Genomic DNA, 21,532 nt, shown 5'->3' on the forward strand with positions numbered 1-21,532 from the left:
TCAGATCTTGAGTTTTAAATATCAAGTAATCATTGTAATATTTAAAATAATGAAACTCACAGTTATGGTATAAGGAATTTCTGAACTTGATATAATGCTAAGTTTAAGATGAATAACTTAATTTTAAATTGATTTTATCACAATCCAATATAACATTGTCAAACCACAGACTCTGTATACAGGGAGGCCAGTCAGAGAGAATTTCAAACTCATATTTTCTGTATCACTTTTGAAGAGTACCTTTTCAATCACAATGTTCTCACTTGGAGGAAATTATTTTGTAGATATTTTAAATTTAAAGTGAAACAAAACATGACTTTCCTCTTTGTCCATATATTTTAGGTCTTAATAGAAATAAATATTTATTCACAAATTATTTTCTTTCAAAAACTACCCTTCTATAAAATAACTTCTTAATGTAGAAAGCTCACCAATGAAAATTTAAAACAGTTTTATAATCAAAGAAACTTTGATTTGTAAAAGTTTTAAAAGTTTTGGCAATTCTTTAAAAATCAAATTGAGAAATAATAATTGTGTATGTTAAAAAATTGTGGGTTATGATATGATGTTTTGATGTATGTTTACATTGCAGAATGAGTAAATAATTGTAGATTAATTAAATCAGGCTAATTAACCAATCCATCATCTCAGGCTTATCATTTTTCTTGTGTGGTAAAGTCATTTACAAAAAAATCGATGGAGAAAGTGTGGTGTTATTTAAATGGTACAACACTTCACCTATTCAGGAATAATAATAATAATAATAATAATAATAATAATAATAATAATAACAACTTAAAATGCTCTTTATTTCAAAATTGCTAAAACTGTAGATTTTAGTAAGACTGGAATCCTAACTAGTCTCCCCTTCTGGGGCAGTCTTACACCACATTCATCACAATTCTTATTGTTCTGAACTTACATATTCATCATGTCCAAATCCATCTTTGAATTGTTTGTTAATATAAATGCTACTTTTTATGTTAGCCGAAGTTTGAAACTTGTTTCCTTTTTTATCCTTCTTTGTTTTAAACCTATTAAAATAATCATCATATGTAATCTGTCATTCTTTGAAATACTTTCTTCATCTGTCTTCCCTCCTTGGCTAATACTCTGGCTTTTCCTCCAACATACTTCACCAGATCACTGCAGTAGTCTCCTGATCATGCTACCTCTATTCTTGCTCTATTTAAAAAAAAATTCACTTTTCTACATCACAAATATAGACATTTTACTAGAAATTAAAAATCTTCAACAAGGCATAGTGTTTATGACCATGAACTTAAAGTCCTACAAACTAGGATTAGTTTCATGCAAATTTAAGTATTATATTGGGAACATCCTTTTGCTTTCTTATTTATTTAATAATTTAAGCCTTCTCCATTGAAAAGGGTTAATGTCAATATTTTAAAATAGTGTTTACATTATTGTCATTATAATTTGCTGATGTCTAGTACCTCATTCAAACATCCATAATGTGGCCCTTCATCCTGGGGGCTCTGCCATTTTGCCCCTTTATGCCTCCCATACATACCAATTGTTTTGTTTTCCATTGTTTGTTTAATTTCATTTCTCAGGAAGCCTTTACCTCTTTTCACAGCTGGTGTTTACATATGTATCTTTCACCTTTAGACACCTTCCACTCTTTTTTGATTTCCCCTAAATAAATAATTGGCATATCTCATTTTGACATTTCCTTTTCAGGGCAACTTCTAATGTAACACTTTACTCCCCACCCTGACGTTCATCAAGTTAAGTATAATTTTGAACCATGCTACTAAAAGGTAAAATAAATTAGGAAAACATAGATATCCATTTTAAATAACTCAATATATATTTCTTCTCTCTCACACACACACACAAACACACACACATATATTTATACATGTATATTCATAAGAAAACCAAATGATAATTCTCTTTTTATTTTTTTATTTTTATTTTTTTTAATATTTATTTATTTATTTTAGTTCTCAGCGGACACAACATCTTTGTTTGTATGTGGTGCTGAGGATCGAACCCGGGCCCCACGCATGCCAGGCAAGCGGGCTACCGCTTGAGCCACATCCACAGCCCCGATAATTCTCTTTTTAAATAGCAAAATTTATTTATCTTCTCAAATAAATAGAAGGATTTGTCTATCATTGATTAATTGAAAAAATCAGAACAGAAATAAATTAAATTACATATTAGAAACCTCTAAAGTCCATAATATTTTATTGAAGAGTGATTATTATTCCTCAAAATATTTATAAAAGTATTTTGTATATTTATCTTTGTATCACCTGTTCTTTTACTTTAAGAGTAGAAAAAAATGAAGAAAATTATTTTAAAAAGATGACGGAGATGGATGGGTAAATAGAGAATAATGTAATTATGAAAGTCTGTCAATTTGGCAAAACTTGTATAATTAACTGAAAAGTTCACTTTATTGAGTTGGCTAGGCTAATTAATGTACAAGAAAATCACCTGGAGCCATCAAAATTCTGGTCTACATAAATGTTGAATGTAAATCTTTGATTAAGCAACATATTTTTAGGTAGGATATTAATGGTGCAATACAGTTTATCTTTTCATGGATATATGTCATTATTTTTCATAAAAATAAACAACTACACATAATATTTATTAAATTTTTAATTTATCTTTAATTTTTAAGCTATACATACTTTATGCATATTAGGAATAAATTTGTATTGATTTCTTGAAACAGGAAAACAAAAAAAAAAGAGTCAGAAACCACATATAAATGAATTATAAAGTACCTCTTCACAGTTATATTCTACTGTTCTCTGCTTCATGCTTATTATACCTACAGGAAAAGAAATGTAGTCCTGTATAATTTTAGAGTGTAAGTATGGAAGTGTCACTGTGATGCTGCAATTTGCTTAAGGTCATCGTATACTAAGTACTGTGGACAAAGAATAGATAATTTTTTCAGTGAAATCTATTTAATTCTTAAAGAAATTATTGATAAGCAACTTAGCTACATAGCAGAAAGTCTAAATGATTGTAATAAACTCTATAAAAATTTTGAATACATATGAATATAAAATAAAAAATAATTTTATTTTTTTTCTATGTCATTTCCTGTTATTTTCCAATGTGTTTAACATAATAGTATTATTTTAAGGAAGTATTGTCTTGCCTTTTATGATTTAAGTAATGTTCAACACTTTATTGTGTTGTATTGATCTCTTCATGAAATTGAACTTGTAATTCTCAAAATTAGATATGATTCTATATCCTGTTTAGATTAATGTTTAAATACTCATGGAAATACCTTCACTTTCAGTTATTTTATCCTCATTCAAAATACATAACAGTCTGGAAAATGTTTACATAAACACAATAGCTTTCATAATCACTCCTATTTGAATGGTTTTATAATCAGCGTTACAATGTGAAAGAAATGGAGCATTACACATATTCTTTACACAGAAGATGTTGACCAAGACAAATTGAAACATTCATGAAATTATAGGATATTATAAAGAAGTATATTGTTTGAATGTAATTTAATTTATAAATAAAAGATTTGCAAAAAATGGTAAAATCATTTTATTCATTTTACTATTGAGATTGTAATAATGGTGATTTTATTTTTTTATATCTACCTGATCTAATTTCTTCCAAAATATTATATATATATACATACATACTTTTTACCTTTTTATTAAAATATGATTTCAGGAATTTTTATATAATACCATACATACATATTAAAAGGTCATTTTTTGCTATTATTTTTAGTATATTTTTAAATTTTATTTTTAACTGATACATAAAAATCATACATATAAACACAATATTAATTAATAGTTAATACACATCTGCATTGTGTTTGTTTAAATCAATTTAAACATACTTATATCCTTGATTATTTATTATTTCTTTATGGTGAATACTTCAAAAATTTGTTTTTATAGCTATTTGTAAACTTACTTTATTTATAATCAACCCAGAGTGCAATACCATACCAGAGCTTTTTTTAATGTTTTACTATAACTTAGTACCTATTGATCAATCTTTCTCCATTGTTTCCCACATGTCTACTCTAAAAGGTTGAGGTATTTTGTAAATGAAAAGAAAATACTGAATGGTAGTGAAAAATGATTGTAAAGGTCAGGATGACCATGCGACCACTTGGAGAAACAAGGACATACTTTTTGTGACTCTTTTTCCTTATTTTGTTGAATGTATTTGTGAGTATGTGTCAAATATTTCAAATAAACTTGTTTAATTCACTCAATTATCATGTAATATTAAAGATGGTGACCTGAAATCTTACAATTTAATTATTGCTAATTATATATCATGGCATTTATGTTATAGCATATTATTGAGAAAATAAACAGAACTCAAGGGTGGAGGTAACCTCTGGGGAAGGAGTTGGTATTTTATTGTAAGCAGGGTTGCTGTGTCATGGTAGGTGGGATTATGACCTTGTTTCTGTTTTATTTGAAGACAATGTGTTGTGTAAAGAGATGTCGCCTGTGAATGTCAATTTGGCAAGGATTGGAATTTTGATGGTAATTTCATGTGTCAACTTGACTGGCTTGTCCAGATATCTGGTAACAAATTATTTTGGATGTCTGGGTGAGGATGTTTTGGGATGAGATTAACCTTAAATCCATAGACTAAGCAAAGGGTATTGCCCACCACCTCCACATGGGATGGTCTTCCTTCAACGCCTTGAAGTCTTGTGTACTAAAAAAATCTTGAGAAAGGAGGAATTTACCCTGTCTGACTATGAGTTGACACAGCAGGCTGGTCATCCTTTGGACTCAGATCCAGGATAGGACTTATTCCATTCATTGTATTCTTTTAGTCTCAGTTGAAAATAATATTATGGGTTCTCACCAGCTGCAGCCTCCCATATCTATACTTCTCAAACTCTACAATAATGTAAGTTAATTTCTTGCAATAAATTGATATATATTTGCTGTTTCTCTGGAAATCTCATATAATCTAAATTCAATTTTTTTAAAAATATAAATTGTGAAATCAAAACAAATTCAATAACAAATCATTTTCAAAATAAGGAGTGAGGATTTTTGGTTGTTTGTTTAACCTTTTAAAAATGACTTTAAGACATAAATTGTATTCAATAAAAAGTGTACATTTAATTTATAAAACATTATAATTTTGACATGTATATATCTGTCATTGATATGTTTTTTAGTTGATTACCCTGTCTGACTATGAGTTGATACAGTATAAAGCATCATAATTGCTTTAGACTTTGCTTAAAATGCTGGAAGTCCAAAATATAACAAACTCCATATATATAATATCAATAGTCCTTGTATGTTCTTAAATATATCTTCTTATTTTATATTATCTTATTTTGTTTGTAATGAGGAAAGGCATAGATAATAGCTAAAATAACTAGTACAGTACAGTATTTTTGATGATTTCATGTCCAAATACATTTCCAAAACATTTTCAAAAATGAAATATTTCATTTCAGTACAAAATTTACATTTTTTCTAGCTCCCACTTGTAATCTCAGAGTTTTGAGAGGTCAAGGCAATAGGGTCACAAGTACAAAGCCAGCCTCAGCAAAAGCTAGGTGCTAAGCAACTCAATGAGACCTTTCTAAATAAAATATACAAAATAAAGCTGGGAATGTGGTTCAGTGGCTGAGTGCTCCTGAGTTCAATCCCCAGTACCTTAAATAAATAAATAAATAAGCAAGCAAACAAATAAATAAATTAATTAAATTTTTCTCATTTATTTCAGGTAAGTCAATTTATATATTTAAATCAACTCATATGAAATATTGCTTCATGACTACTATATTAGAGCTTGAATGTGTAATAAATGCAAACTCAATATAATATTATTACTATGTGATATCTTTACACCATAAGGATTTTGTGCTTGTGACTGGGCATGGTGGTATACACCTGTAATCATAAAGAGGCAGGAGGCTGAAGCAAGAGGATTGCAAATTTGAGGCTAGCCTCAGCAATTTAACAAAACACTGTCTCAAAATTAAAATTAAATAAAATAAAGGGTGAGGGATGTAGCTTGTGGTAGAGAACCCATGGATTGAATTTCTAGTACCTGGAGGGCAGCAGGGGGTATTCCTGCTTGGTTTAAGATACAATTGACTGAACTTGAGTTTTCTGGGAAAAATTTTATGGCACAGAAGTGGCACACGCACAGAATTGCAATCCTGCCAGATACAGAATTCAGGGATGTAATTGTGACATCAATATCCTAGACAGTATACAAAGGTAAAAAAGTCACAGGAAAGAGAACAACCTTTGGGAGCCCTGTGTTAACTGGGCAATGTTTGGGCCATTAAGGCAAGGACGTCCCGCTCTGTAGTTCTGAGAACTTCTGGGAGAAATTCCCTGGTTACAAAAAGTCCCGATAATGCTGGACCCCTGACCTAGCGCACAACTCCAAGTTCAAACGTAGCCTCTGGACATGGGCATAACCTACCAAGCCCAAAACACTTATTTATTTCCCCTCTCATCCTATCCACCATAAAGGAAATCAGGCTGTACTGATATATATGTAAATATAAAATGCAGGATTTTTCTTTATTTGAGGTCAGACCCAAGTGGTCTGCTCAATCCACCATTTACAATATATATATATATATATATATATATATATATATATATATATATATATATATAAATTTTAATAAAGTAAAAATAAAATAAACATATTCAAACTCAGCTTTAAATCAAGGCTTGACAGCACATTGTATTACCTACAATGTCCAGAATATGATAATATGAAAAAGCTACAAAAATACGAGATACTATTATACTATTATATTATCTACACATAATTCACATATTTTGAAATAGGTGTACACAGTGAATTATTATCATATCCACACATAATTAAGGCAGGTAATTGCAATAAATATAATGTTAACAGATGTGTACATATATTACTGCACACATGTAATATCATTGTGTTTTATACTTTTGATTTATGGAGAAATTTCTAAAAGAGTAGATTAGTTCAAGTATATCTCATATCTAGTTTCTCCTTTATTAACATATTACATTAATATACTATGTTTTTTATAATTAATGAGCCAATACAGACTCATCATCGTTAACCAAAGTCTATATTGTATTCCCACTCCCTTAGTTTCTTCTTAATGTCTTTTAAATGACACTTATTTCATTCACTATTCTTGTCCCTTTAGTATTTTGTGTACAGTGAAAATTACTCATTTTTTTTTTCATTTTTCAATCACCTTGACAATTTCAACTATATGTCATGTATTTCATAGAATGTCCTTCTCTCAGAGTTTTTCTGTGTTTGTCTCTCATAATTACTTTCAGATTATGTGTTCTGAGGAGATACATAAAAGTAGTAAATGTTCATTTCCACCTCATCCTATCAAGGGTACTATAAATATGTCATGTAATTATTTAAATTAATCTTGATTTATCACCTAGTTCAGACTAGTTTTCAGTTAGTATTTCTTACATGAAATTACTCTATTTATCCTCTTTTTTCTTATCATATTCTTTGGTAAAAGAAAACTCATTATTTGTTGCCAACACATAGATTAAAGATTTGTATTACACCTGTTTATTTGGGTTAAGTATTAAATGTGGGGGAATTGCTCAGCATGGAAGATTTGTTTTTTCCCAATTTATTTAGTCAATCTTTTATTTATATTACATTGGATTCATGGATTCATATTTCATGTTTTGAGTTATATCTTTTTTGTTGTTGTTGTTCTGCAGTTTCTCCATCTTAGTTCAATGAGAGCTCTTTCAATGGGTTCTATTTTCCCTTTGGCATACACCATTATCATGGTTTCTTTTTCTCTGTATGTTCACCTCATACTTTATGGTACTACAAGATGCTTCCTTGTATATTTGTATATATTTTGTCTATATCTTGTATATTTCTTGCTCTAATCAGAAAATCATCCATTTCTTTGATAAGCCCCGGTTCCTGAGAAAATGGCAGTAGAAAAAAAGATATGGTTGCTAGGTGTATTTTTGCTGCTGGGGTGTTATTATGTACCTTCATAGCTTCCTAGCAAAATCATATATATATATAAACATACACACACACACACACACACACACACACACACACACACACACACTGTATAAAATTCAAAAATAAACCTACAGGCATGCCATGACTTACATTTAGAAAAAAATGCACCAATACAATATAATTGCAGAAGAAATCACAGTAATTTTACCTTAGCAACAGTATATCAGTAACTTTAAAAATGAAGACACTTCACCCATAACTCACATTGTTTACAAATATAAATTATATATGTATCATAAATTAAACAATAAATTTCCAATGAAAATATTTATAAAACAGGAACATGAACTCGTGACATATAGGTGGGAAAATATTTCATGAAACACCCATTGTCACTAAAAAAAATATAAACACAATGTTTGCTATTTTACTAAAATAAAAATCAGTTCATCAGAAAACATGTGTTTTGTCTTCTGTTATTGTATATATGCATATTTAGGAATTTCTCTTCTAAGAGATCTGATCTTTTTGTGATTATATATTATTTCTTATCTCTCATAATTTAATTTGATGTTGGCTGTATATTAATGAAGCTACTTCAACTTTCTTTTGATTGTCATTAACTGAGTAACTTTTTCATTAGTATATTATAGTTATACATAATATTGGTGCTAATTCTAACATAATTATATAAGCATAGAATATAATTTGCTCCAGTTTAGTTCCTAGTATTTTCCTTTCTCTCCTCTCTTATCTCCTTTCCTCGACTCTACTATTCTTCCTTCTATTTATTCATAGTTTTTTTTTAATTGGTGCTTTATAGATATACATTAAGTTGAGATTTACTGGGTTATATCCATTTAACTAAATAGGATAGCTTGTTCAATTTCATTCCAAACTTCCTCCCATTTCCCACCCTTGCTCGCTTCCCCTCTTTCTTTCCTCTATTCCACTGATCTTCTATTTTCATGATGCTACCCCTGGCACAAACACACCTCCCCTTCCCCCTTATTTTAGTCTATCTTCTGGGTACAAGAAAAAACATTTGGCTCTTGATTTTAAGAGTCAGGCTTATTTCATTTACCATGATGTTCTCTAGTTCCATTTATTTTCCAGCAAAGGTCAAAATTTCATTCTTCTTTATGGTTAAATAGAATTTCATTGTTTATGTATACCACATTTTCTTTACCAGTCTATTAATAAACCCCTAGCTGGTTCTATAACTTGATGATTTTTAATTACCCTGCTATAAACACTGATGTGTCTGTACCAATATAAAACAACAATTTTGGTTCTTTTGGATAAATATCAAAGAATGAGATAGATGCATATTGATTCCATTGCTAGTTTTTTGGGCGAATCTTCATGATGCTTTCCAGATTGGTTGTACTAATTCATGGTTCCATCAACAATACATGAGTGTACATCCCCCTCCCCATTTTCACCATTATATTGTTATTTTAATTCTTTTTTAAAATATATTTTTAGTTGTCAAAGGACCTATAGTTTATTTACTTATATGAGGTATTGAAAATCGGACCCAGTGCCTTACACATTCTATCACAGAATTACGACTCCAGCCCTTGATTTGAATTCTCAATAATTCAAATTTTAACTGCAGTGAGATAAGATCTCAGTGTAATTTTTATTTGTATTTCCTTAATTACTAAAGATGTTGAACTTTTTTTATATATTTGTGATTTCTATTTCTTCTTTTGAGAAGTGTCTGTTCAGTTCTTTTGCTCATTTTTTAATTGGGTTCTTTGTTGGTTCTTGGTATTTTTTTAGTTCTTTAGATAGTCTACTTATTAATCCCCTGTCTGAGGAACAATGCCAAAGACCTTCTCCCATTATGTAGCCTCTATATTTATGATCTTAGATTTTTTTTTTCTTTCCAGTGAGGGAACTTTTTAATTTGATGACATCCCACCTATTGATTCTTGATTGTAATTCTTGTTAAAGAAGTTGGTGCTTGTGTCATTATTTTGGATTTCTGAACCCACATTTTCTTTTAGACATTAAAAAGTTTCTGATCTAATTCCAATGTTTTTGATTCACTTTAAGGTGACTTTTTATTCATCATAAAGATAGGAATCTAGTTTCATTCAGTTTTCAACACCACTTGAAACACAGAGAAAACATAGAGTAGACTAACATCAAACAATGAAACTGAAGGAGCAATTAAAAATGTCCCAACTAAGAAAGCCAAAGATCTGGTGGATTCTTATCCTAGTTATACAACATCTTTAAAGAAGAACTAGAGGCAATCCTCCTCAAATTATTCCATGAAATAGAAAAAGAGGGAATAGAGCCAAATTCATTCTATAAAACCACAATCAAAACTAGTCAAAGACACATCAAAGAATAAAACTACTTCAGACCTATATCCTTCATGAACAAAGATGCAAAAATCCTTAAAAATATATTGGCAAACCACATTCAAAAGCACATTAAGAAAAGAGTATACCATGATCATGTGGGATTCATCCCAGGTATGCAAGGACAGTTCAAGATATGCAAATTAAAATAAATGCAACTCACCACATAAATAGAGTTAAGGACAAGAATCACATAATTATCTTAATAGTTGAAGAGAAAGCATCTGACAAACTTAAGAATACTTTTTATGTCTCTTTTTAATCTTCATTTTAAAGTGAATTTACTGTACACAACATATACTTGCCCTGTATTTTTTATCCACTCTCTCATTAGTGTGTTTAGAAATTCAGTTTTTAAAGTGTAATTTATAAAATTGCATAAGTAATTATTATATCTGTAACATGGCTTGTCCATTGCCAAACCTTCTCTCTCGTGCATGAGCGCACACGTGCTTTATCACCATATGTCTAAATAAGTGCAGAGAGAGTGAGAGAAGGCTTCATGTATATAATAGAAAGGAATAAAGTTCTAAAATAAATCATAAGTTCTCCCTTAGAAAACAGAAAATTAAATTTCACAATCTGAAATCAATTCCTTAAAAGTCACCATCTACCAAAAATACAAATAGATTAAAATTTTAAAACAAAACAAAACAATAACAACAACAACAACACAAGAAGAAATATTTTAAACAGGACTCTAACAATTAGGGGAAAAATCAACAAGTAATACCATTACAAAACAGAAAGAACTGGGCTAAAATGGTTTTACTGTTGAATTCTATCAAACATTTAAAAAAGTTTGTTACAAAATTTTAAAAACTTGTTCCTGAAAATAAAAGCAAAATAATAAATACTAACTCATTCTGTCAGACCAAAATTACCCTTAAACCAATTGCAATAAGCAATTGAAATTTGCAATTAATAACATAACTAACTTTTTAGATTAATAAAAATGTTTACATATATTTAATAAATATGTATAAGATGTACACAGCTCTCATAAAAGAAAAAAAAATGAAGAGTTATTACATTGTCATTAGTAGAAAAATTCGATATTCTATAGATGTCAGTTCTTCCCCACTTGATCTAATCATTACCAAATTTAAATGAAGTTATATGTAGATATAGACATACTAACTGTAAAATTTATGTGGGGAGGCCAAAGACTCAGAATTATCATCAAAACATTGGGGGAAAAAAGCTAGAAAACTGACAATAACAAATTTGAAGTTTTTCTACAAAATGTAATAATCAGGACAATGTGATGTTGTTGAAAGAACAAACAAATTAATAGAAGAAAATTAAAAAGCTCAGAAATGGATCCAAGTTAATATATTCAATTGTTCTTTTGTAAAAAGAGAAAGAATAGCTTTTTTTATTAGTAATGCTGCAAACATGAATATCAGCATTGAAAAATAAATCTAGATACAGTTTACACATTACACACACAAACACACCTCAAAATAGTCATACCCTTGTTTTCCCCAGTTTGTTCATTTCTATGACCCAATGCTCTTGTGAGAACAACAAAAAGGAGAAAAAATATATTTAGGGCTCACAGTTTCATAGGTCTGAGTCCACTGATGACAAACTCCATTGCTCTGTGTCCAAAGTGTGGCAGAACATCACAAGGGAAGGTCTTGGTGGAAGAAAGCAGCTCATGTCACAGAAACAGGAACCAGAAAGAATTCTGCTCATCGAGGATATATAAATATAAACCCAAAAGCCATGTATGTCCCCAGTGACCCACCTCCTCCAGGAACTCCCTACCTGCCTATAGTTACCCAGTTAAACCATATCTGTGGATTAACGCACTGATTAGGTTAAGGCTCTTATGAGTCTGTCATTTCACCCTTAAACTTTCTTGCATTGTCTTACATATGAATTTTTTGGGGAAACACCTCGTATCTAAACCATAACAGCCTTAAATGCTAAGGCAAACCTATAGATGTATAGAAGACAATGAGAAAAATCTAAATCATCTTATAATTGGCGATGTACTTTAGGTACAAATGTATGATCCATAAAAAAAATCACAAACTGAATTTCATGAAAATTACAAATATGTTCTCTGTGAAAATTATTATTATCAGAATGAAAGAAAAAGACACAGTCCAGGTTGCAGAAAGCTCAATATATATATATATATATATATATATATATATATATATATATATATATATATATATATATATATAAATTGTCAGAGAACAAACAACCCAACTAAAGAAAAGAAAAAAAAAAAAACTTAAGATCTGAGGAGTCACCTTACCAAATAAGACAAACAAATAAAATGAGCATATGAAAATGTACAACATTGAATTTCCTTAGGGAACTAAAAACTAAATGAGATACCACTTCATTCATATTAATATGACCTAAATATCAAAGTCCTGGGAGCACTAAATGTTGATAAGGATGTCGACCATAGGAATTCTTGTTCATTGCTGGTATGAATACAAAATATTGAATCCACTTTGTAATGCAGTTAGGAAATGTCTCACAAAGCTCAATAGTCTTACCGTATTAGCTAACCAGGTAATTATCTGAATATGTCAAAATACCCGTACACAAATGTTTATACAACTTCAGACATAATTCCCAATTACTGGAAGCAGCCAAGATATCCCTTGGTAGCTGAATTGATAACTGATTATACATCCCTAAAAAATATTATTCAATAGTAAAAAGAAATTAGCTACCAAACTAAATAATACATAAAGGAACATTAAATTCAGATTACTACATGATAGGCACTAGTCTGCAAAATATTTTATAGATTACATGATTCTAATTTCATTACATTATCAGGAAGGCAAGAGTATAGAGAATAGAAAGATAGCCATTCTAAGACTAAATGAATGTTAGGAATGAATAGATCTAGCAAAGGGAACCTTTATGCATTGAGACTACTCTATAAGATGCTGTAATGGGGGATAAAAGGAACATGCATTTGTTGAATCTCAGATCTGTACAGGACAGAAACTGAATTCTAATGTGAACTATATGGACCATAGTAACAGTAATGTAACAATAATGATTCCAAACTAAAACAAGATGCTTATAAGAGACAACTGTGTGTGTGTGTGTGTGTGTGTAGGCATATGAAAACTCATTACTTTATGCTATCTTCTGTAAAACTAAAATTACTCTAAGAAATAAAGTTTATTGATAACTGAAGTTAAAAGTTAAATTGAAAAGACAGATAGGTGTGTGAAACACTGAAAAACTTCTGTTCAGACATTAAAATGGAGCGGAGCCATTTTCTACATGGATTTTAACTCATGAGTGATCTGAAATAAGGCAAATTACATGGTACAGTGGAGTTAATTTTGAAATTCAAGTACAAGTAAACTGGTGAGAATAATTAATCAAGAAATATTATTGGAGAAAATGAATTTGTATTAATATACTGGGGACACCTCACTTGATTTGTAAAGTTAATTCAGGAATTAGTAAGAAAAGTCCTGTTTTCTATCTTCCATAGTATACTTTTGAAAATAAGCTTGAGTTTATCCAGGTTGAGCCTGGTGTAATAAGCATTGTTTTAGAAAACTGAAATTGTGCTTAGAATATTCCGTTAGCAAATAATCACTGAATTAAAAAAAATGCATGAACATCTTCTGTTCAACCAACATACATAAACAAAGTTTCTTATACTCCTCACTTCCTCATGTTAAATGGCTCAAGATAATGCAGTTTTAAACAAGGATCAATGCCATATTAATGCATTTCAAGAAGCACTCCTACTGGATACAAACAATGATGAAAGGATCAGCCCACTTGGTTCTGAGAAAACTTTTCTGTTTCCATAAGGTAAACACAAATTGACTTTGACATTTTTCATTTTGTTAAACTTTGTTACATTATAAAGAGCCCTTGCTCAGCTGTAGGTAACTTTCCATAGAGAAAATGTTCATACTCATTCAATCCACACAGAGACTTCTTCCATTTTTCTATGCATTTTCAGAATGGCAATATCTTGCTGTCCACAGCTCAGGAACTCTCTATCCTTAGAATGCCATGTAGACTTCTCCACTTAACTGCTCCCTGTCATTGTGGCATAGAGAATAAGAACCAACCTACTGCCTATCAGAGTTAAGGAAGGAATCTAGGAGGGTACCCTTCCCTCCCCACATCCAATGTTTTCTAATGGTTTAGTATACACAATCAAAGTTGACTGAAGAACCCTATAACACGAACTGTTACTTGTCCTCAGATTTTTCACAGAGCAAGTAATCTTATGTTTTTGTGTAATAGCCCATGGATATGGGAAAAGAAAACTAGTTTTAAATGATTACACACACTAGGAAAAATTTCACTGCTATACACTGTGTAAGGGAGTTACTTTAGACCTGCACTGTGACAATTCTATTCTTTTTTCAGGATGCATCAAAGTCTGCTATTTATTTTTCATTGGAACAGAATATGCAGGGTAAACTGGTAGTTTAAAATACCTGTTTACAGTTCCACACTACATCTGGGTATGATGAGGCAATCCTGTAATCCCAGCCACATGGGAGACTGAGTCAGGAGGATCACAAGATTAGTGCCAGTCTCAACAAATTAAGGAAGCACACAGCAGCTTAGTGAGACACTGTCTTGAATTATAAATAAATAAATAGATAGATAGATAGATAGATAGATAGATAGATAGATAGATAGATAGAAAGAACTGGGGATGTAGTTCATTGGTAAACTCCTCTGTTTTCAATCCCCTGTACCAAAACAACCCCAAAACAAATGAACAAAAAAAAATCTATGGTAATATCCTGGGTCAATGTGTTTATAATATTTAGGATCCTATAGATTGACAGCTTGGTTTAATCACTTGCATGTCTAAATTGCGTACAAACCTAGGGGGGATATAAATATTCTCTCTGATATCTTCTGCCAAAGCTACTCTGATACCAAAAATTTTTATTCTCACTTGGTGTTTCACAACTTGACCAAGATTTTAACTTGCTTTTTCCCCCCATTTTGATTTCAGCAATCTTAAAGAAAAGGACAATTTTCTCATATCTAGTATGGATTGTGATGAAAAAAAATACAAATTTGGAGTCCAAATTAATTAGTCACTCTATTATTAAAGATCAAACAAGTGGATGAATTTAACTTTCTGCCAATAGTAACACCATATTTTTCTGAGAGACCCTCATAATACAAATAGGCAAAAACAAAACCTCAAGCAAACAAACATACAAAAAATCTTAATCCTTCAACTCTCCTTAAATACACTGCTGATTAATTTCTTCTTAATTATCTAGCCATACTCAGCTATCAACTATCACTAGGGGATACAGCTGACTAGTAGGCATTTTAAAAGGGTAAAGAGGGCAAAATGACCTACTGTAGATAGACTCAGTTTTAGAAGTGAATTATACTGCACAAAAGTTCCAAGGGGCTGAGACAGCTGCATGATGAAGACTACAATGGAGTTTGTCAGCTTAGTGGTTGTGGCAGCAACTGTTTTTAAAGCTGGGTGAACTATGAGTGTCTGCAGAAAAATGAGTCAGAAGATGACAGATTGCTGCATAGCACACAAACTGTGCTCTCAAAATATTTACTCCCAAGAGAGAATTAAGTTCTGTTCAAGTAACAATTATGTTATATTCATTACTTTGCTCTGTTATTTAGGGTTTAAGGAGATAATGTTGGTAAAAACTTATCTTAGTTTCTAACATATAACATGCCCTCAATAAATTAGAATTTGTTTAAGACTGCTCTTTTGTTACTATTGTTCTGTAGTTTAGTTTAAGGTCTGGTTAGTGATGCCAGCTGCTTCACTCTTACTGCTAAGGATTGCTTTAGCTATTCTGGGTCTCTTATTTTTCCAGATGAATTTCATGATTGCTTTTCCTATTTCTGTGAGGAACGCCATTGGGATTTTGATTTGAAATGTATTAAATCTGTACAGTGATTTTGGAAGTACGGTCATTTTGATAATATTAATTCTGCCTATCTAAGAGCAAGGTAGATCTTTCCATCTTCTAAGGTCTTCTTTGATTTCTTTCTTTAGGGTTCTGTAGTTTTCATTGTATATATCTTTCATCTCTTTTGTTGATTCCCAAGTATTTTATTATTTTTTTTGAGGTTATTATAAATGGGCTTGTTTTCCTCATTTCCTTCTCAGAGGATTTGTCACTGATATACAGAAATGCCTTTGATTTATGGGTATTGATTTTATAACCTGCTACTTTTCTGAATTCCTTTACTAGTTCTAAGAGTTTTCTGGTGGAGCTTTTTGGGTCTTCTAGGAATAGAATCATATTGTCAGCAAATACTTAGCAAATAGTGCTAATTTAAGTTCTTCATTTCCTATACATATCCCTTTAATTTCTTTCATCTGTCTAATTGCTCTGACCACTGTTTCAAGGACTATGTTAAATGGAAGTGGTGAAAGAGGCATCCCTGTCTTGTTCCAGTTTTTAGAGGGAATGCCTTCAATTTTTCTCCATTTAGAATGATGTTGGCCTGGGGCTTAGCCTTTATGATGTTGAGATATGTTCCTGTTTTCCCTAGTTTGTCTAGAGTTTCAAACATGAAGGGGTGCTGTATTTTGTCAAATTCTTTTTCTGCGTCTATTGAGATGATTATATGATTCTTAACTTTGAGTCTATGGATGTGACGAATTACATTATTGCTTTCCTAATGTTGAACCAACCTTGCATACCTGAGATGAATCCCACTTGATCATGGTGCACAGTCTTTTAGATATGTTTTTGTATTCGATTTGCCAGAATTATATACAGAATCTTTGCACCTATGTTCATTAGAAATATTGGTCTAAAGTTTTTTTTCATTGATGTGTCTTTGCCTGGTTTTGGAATCAGGGTGATATTGGCCTCATAGAATGAGTTTGGAAGTGCTGCCTCTTTTTCTATTTCCTGAAATAAATTAAAGAGTATTGGTACTAGCTCTTCTTTAAAGATCTTGTAGAACATGGCTATATAACCATCCAGTCCTGGGCTTTTCTTTGTTGGTAGGCTTCTGATGGCGTCTTCTATCTCATCACTTGATATTGGTCTGTTTCAATTGTGTATATCTTACTGATTCAGTCTGGGCAAGTCATATGACTTAACAGACTGGTTGACCAATGCTACAGAATAAAGGACACATAGACTAACCCACAAAATTACAACTATCATATACTAGACAAAGGTGCCAAAAACATGCATTAGAGAAAAGATATCCTCCTCAACAAATGGTGCTGGAAAAACTGGAAGTCCATATGCAACAAAATGAAATTAAACCCCTATCTCTCACCATGCACATAACTCAACACAAAATGGATCAAGGACTTAGGAATACAACCAGAGACCCTGTGTCTAATAGAAGAAAAAGTAGGCCCTAATCTCCATCATGTGGGATTAGGCCTCAACTTTCTTAATAAGACTCCTATAGCACAAGAATTAAAACCAAGAATCAGTAAATGGGATGGACTCAAACTAAAAAGTTTCTTCTCAGCAAAAGAAACAATCAATGACGTGAATAGAGAGCCTACATCTTGGGAGCAAATTTTTACCTCTCACACATCAGATTGAGCACTAATCTCTACAGTATAAAAAGAACTCAAAAAGATAAACACCAAAAAAACAAATAACCCATCAATAAATGGGCCAAGGATCTGAACAGACACTTCTCAGAAGACAATATTCAATCAATCAACAAATATAAGAAAAAATGTTCATCATCTCTAGCAATTAGAGAAATGCAAATCAAAACTACTCTAAGACACCATCTCACTCCAGTCAAAATGGCAGCTATTATGAAGGCAAACAATAATAATTGTTGGCGAGGATATGGGGGGAAAGGCACACTCATACACTGCTGGTAGGATTGCAAATTGGTGCAGCCAATATGGAAAGCAGTATGGAGATCCCTTAGAAATCTGGGAATGGAACCAACATTTGACCCACCTATCCCTGTCCTCAGACTGTATCCAAAGGACTTAAAAACAGCATATTAGAGGGACACAGCCACATCAATGTTTATAGCAGCACAGTTCACAATAGCTAAACTCTGGAGCCAACCTAGCTGCCTTTCAGTGGATTAATGGATTAAAAAATGTGGCATGTATACACAGTGGAATTTTACTCAGCAATAAAAGATAATAAAATCATGGCATTTGCAATGGATGGTGTTGGAGAATATAATGCTAAGGGAAGTTAGCCAATCCCGAGAAAAAAAATGCTGAATGTTTTCTCTGATACAAGTGGCTGACTCATAGTGGGGTAGTGAGGGGGAGCATGAATAGATGAACTCTAAATAGGGAAGAGGGGTGAGAGAGAAAGGGAGGGGGCAGGGGATTAGTAAGGGTGGTGGAATATGATAGACATCATTATCCAATTTACATGTATGAAGAAATAAATTGGTATTAACATACTTTATATACAAACAGAAATATATTGTTTTATATGTGTAATAAGAATTGTGATGCATTCCACTCTCATGTATTTAAAAAATAAAACCAAAAAAGATGGCTCTTTTGTTATTTTTGAATTAAATCTACCAAATTTGATTATTATTTTATTTCTAATTGTTCTAAGTCATAAAAATTCAATTCTCCTTAAATCATACCTACCAGCATTCCTCTTATTTTTACTTTGCTTATTATTATTTTTATTCCATATTAGGATGTATTTTGCTCCTCACTAATTAATTTTTTAATATTTATTTTTTAGTTGTAGCTGGACACAATACCTTTATTTTATTCATTTATTTTTATGTGGTTCAGAGGATTGAACCCAGTGCTTCGTGCATGCTATGTGAGCGCTCTACTGCTGAGCCACTACCCCAGCCCCATAATTAATGTTTGTTTCTGTTTCTTTTTTTCCCTCTGTGAATGCTAATCTTCACTTCCTTCAATGTAATTGCATTGTAAATTTCCTAGGGTTTCTGCTTTCAGTCATTGATATTTCCATTTTCTGCCTTTTTTTTACTTATTTCTATATTTTTATATCATAGATGCTAATTTCTATAAAATTTTTTCCTGAAGAAAAATTAAATGGCTTTCCAAACTTTCTTTTCTCTGTGAAATGTAACTTGTTATTTTCTTTCTTTAAAATCATTTTATGCTTTTTATTTATGTTTCAGTATTTTGAATCCAATTTTTTTCTTTTTTTAGTTTTCTTTGCTTACATTGAACAGAATATGCATTTCAGAATACGCTCCATTTCCAATACTGACCAGAAGCTTATACAATTCTACTCTACTTTCTTAAACACACAACTCAAATAAGAGCAAAATGATAATACAAAATAACATATCAAATCTACAAACTTTGGAATAAACTCTCAGTGTGACTCTGAGTTAGACTCTATTCCCCATGAGGATCAGATACACTGTTCCTATTTATATCCCTTGGGTATTGAGTTTGTACCTCACATTTTATACAGAAACATAATAGATAAAACTTTGATTTCTTTTAAATATTTCTTTTAAATAAAGAACTGTCTTTCTTTGTCAGCAAATACAATTTCTATTCATGGAACAAAATTTCAAAATTGTCTTTTATCTAATAAAGTGCAAAATTGTGTGATTATTCTCTAATTCCTTTCTTAAATTAAATAATCATTCTGTTACTTGTGTGTGTGTGTGTGTGTGTGTGTGTGTGTGTGTGTGTTTGTGTTTTCTTCCTAAATTTTTTCTCTCTCATCTGAAGCCATTACAAGGCTAATATTAAATGGCTATTGATGGATAGAAAGCCAAATGTGGTTTTAAATCAACTTTTTCAAGTTTTAACACAATAATCATCTTATTTTTTTTTCAAAAATGAATAATGTATTAACCCTTTTGGGAAAAACATTTTTTCTTGCCATATATTTATTTTTTATTTTAAAAATTTTCCTGTGACTATCTCATCTTATTTCTTCATATAAATTGTGGTACATTTAGGTATCTAATTCTAGCTTTTTATTCTTAGGAATGAAAGAATGTAGGTGACTCCTTGTAAATTGATTATTTGACAAATGAATTAAGGGCAAATTAAGGAGAAAAATCTTGACTCAGGGATAGCTTTAACAATAAATCTGTAGCTTAGGATTGCTGGGCTTATATTTTCTAGCTGTGATGACTAAAGCAACCTAAATTGCTGTATATTGTCATTTGAACTATGTAACAATCTGAGTTTATAAACTCAACATACCTGCTCTTGTAATCCAGAAAACCAACATCTCCATGACCTCCCTTGGAGTGAATCATCAGAGCTTAAAAGAAGATTTTAATAACTTACACTGAATATCCCAAACTCCTCCCTGATTTATCTGTACTTCTTGAATTTTTGCATACTTGAAACTGATCATAAAGATTTTATTCAGTAAAATCTGGTTAGTTTAAGTCTGATTTGTAAGTGCTTTCTGTTAGCTCAGATTGGTGATAATGGGCAAGATTGCATTGAAACCATAAGCTCTCTCAGGTCTCTTTTGGAAGGTAGATAAGAGAAGACAAGTAGGATGAATATTTTATAGCAGGAACTCAGGACACTTATATTTATCATTAAGATGCAAAGGTTTTCAAGCAGATGATGATCTAAATCTCACCAATTAAATTTAATGGCAGAAGACTTTAAAGCCAGATGCATAGGCTAAGTGAATGAATTAAAAGAAGAAAGTAAAAAAGAAGGTAACAAAAAAACTTTTATTTTCTAGCAATTTTTAGCACCCCTAGTACAAGCCTGATTATTCAGTGAAGGAATTGGTAACAGGCCTCTTCATAATTCTGTAGCTACATTAAAAATTATCCTATTTACTCGTGAGGTAACAAAAAATTGCTGACTACCTGAAAAAGTCTATAGGCAACTATGGGTCAAGAACACATGACTACTGAATCCTGAAGGTATTTTTTAATAGGTTAAAATATTCAGAAAAATATCAGGAGAAATACATTCTTAAATTTAATGAAATTGGTGAAATGTTGGAGTGCATTCTAAAATTGCAAAGTGTGATTAATGAGATTTTTCAGCAGTTGTTTGACATTTATCTGATGCATAATTTTGATGAATATCATTATGTATAAAGGAGAATGTTCTCTACTCTTTACCTAGGGTCATTTCACTATATTATCCATTCAATCACATTTAAAGGGAAACTTTGGATTGCCTTAGTATTCATTGATAGAAAATACTAACCAATATACAATTCTGGGAGTTAATC

The 21,532-nt window shown here is 31.1% G+C and overlaps 1 pseudogene; it reads right to left on the bottom strand.

Moving 5' to 3' along the window:
- Nucleotides 1-21,532, bottom strand: part of LOC143390104 (cadherin-9-like) — a 107,378-nt pseudogene that overhangs the window by 39,708 nt on the left and 46,138 nt on the right.

Source organism: Callospermophilus lateralis, unplaced genomic scaffold (assembly GCF_048772815.1).
Source record: "Callospermophilus lateralis isolate mCalLat2 unplaced genomic scaffold, mCalLat2.hap1 Scaffold_147, whole genome shotgun sequence".
Classification (NCBI taxonomy): Eukaryota; Metazoa; Chordata; class Mammalia; order Rodentia; family Sciuridae; genus Callospermophilus; species Callospermophilus lateralis.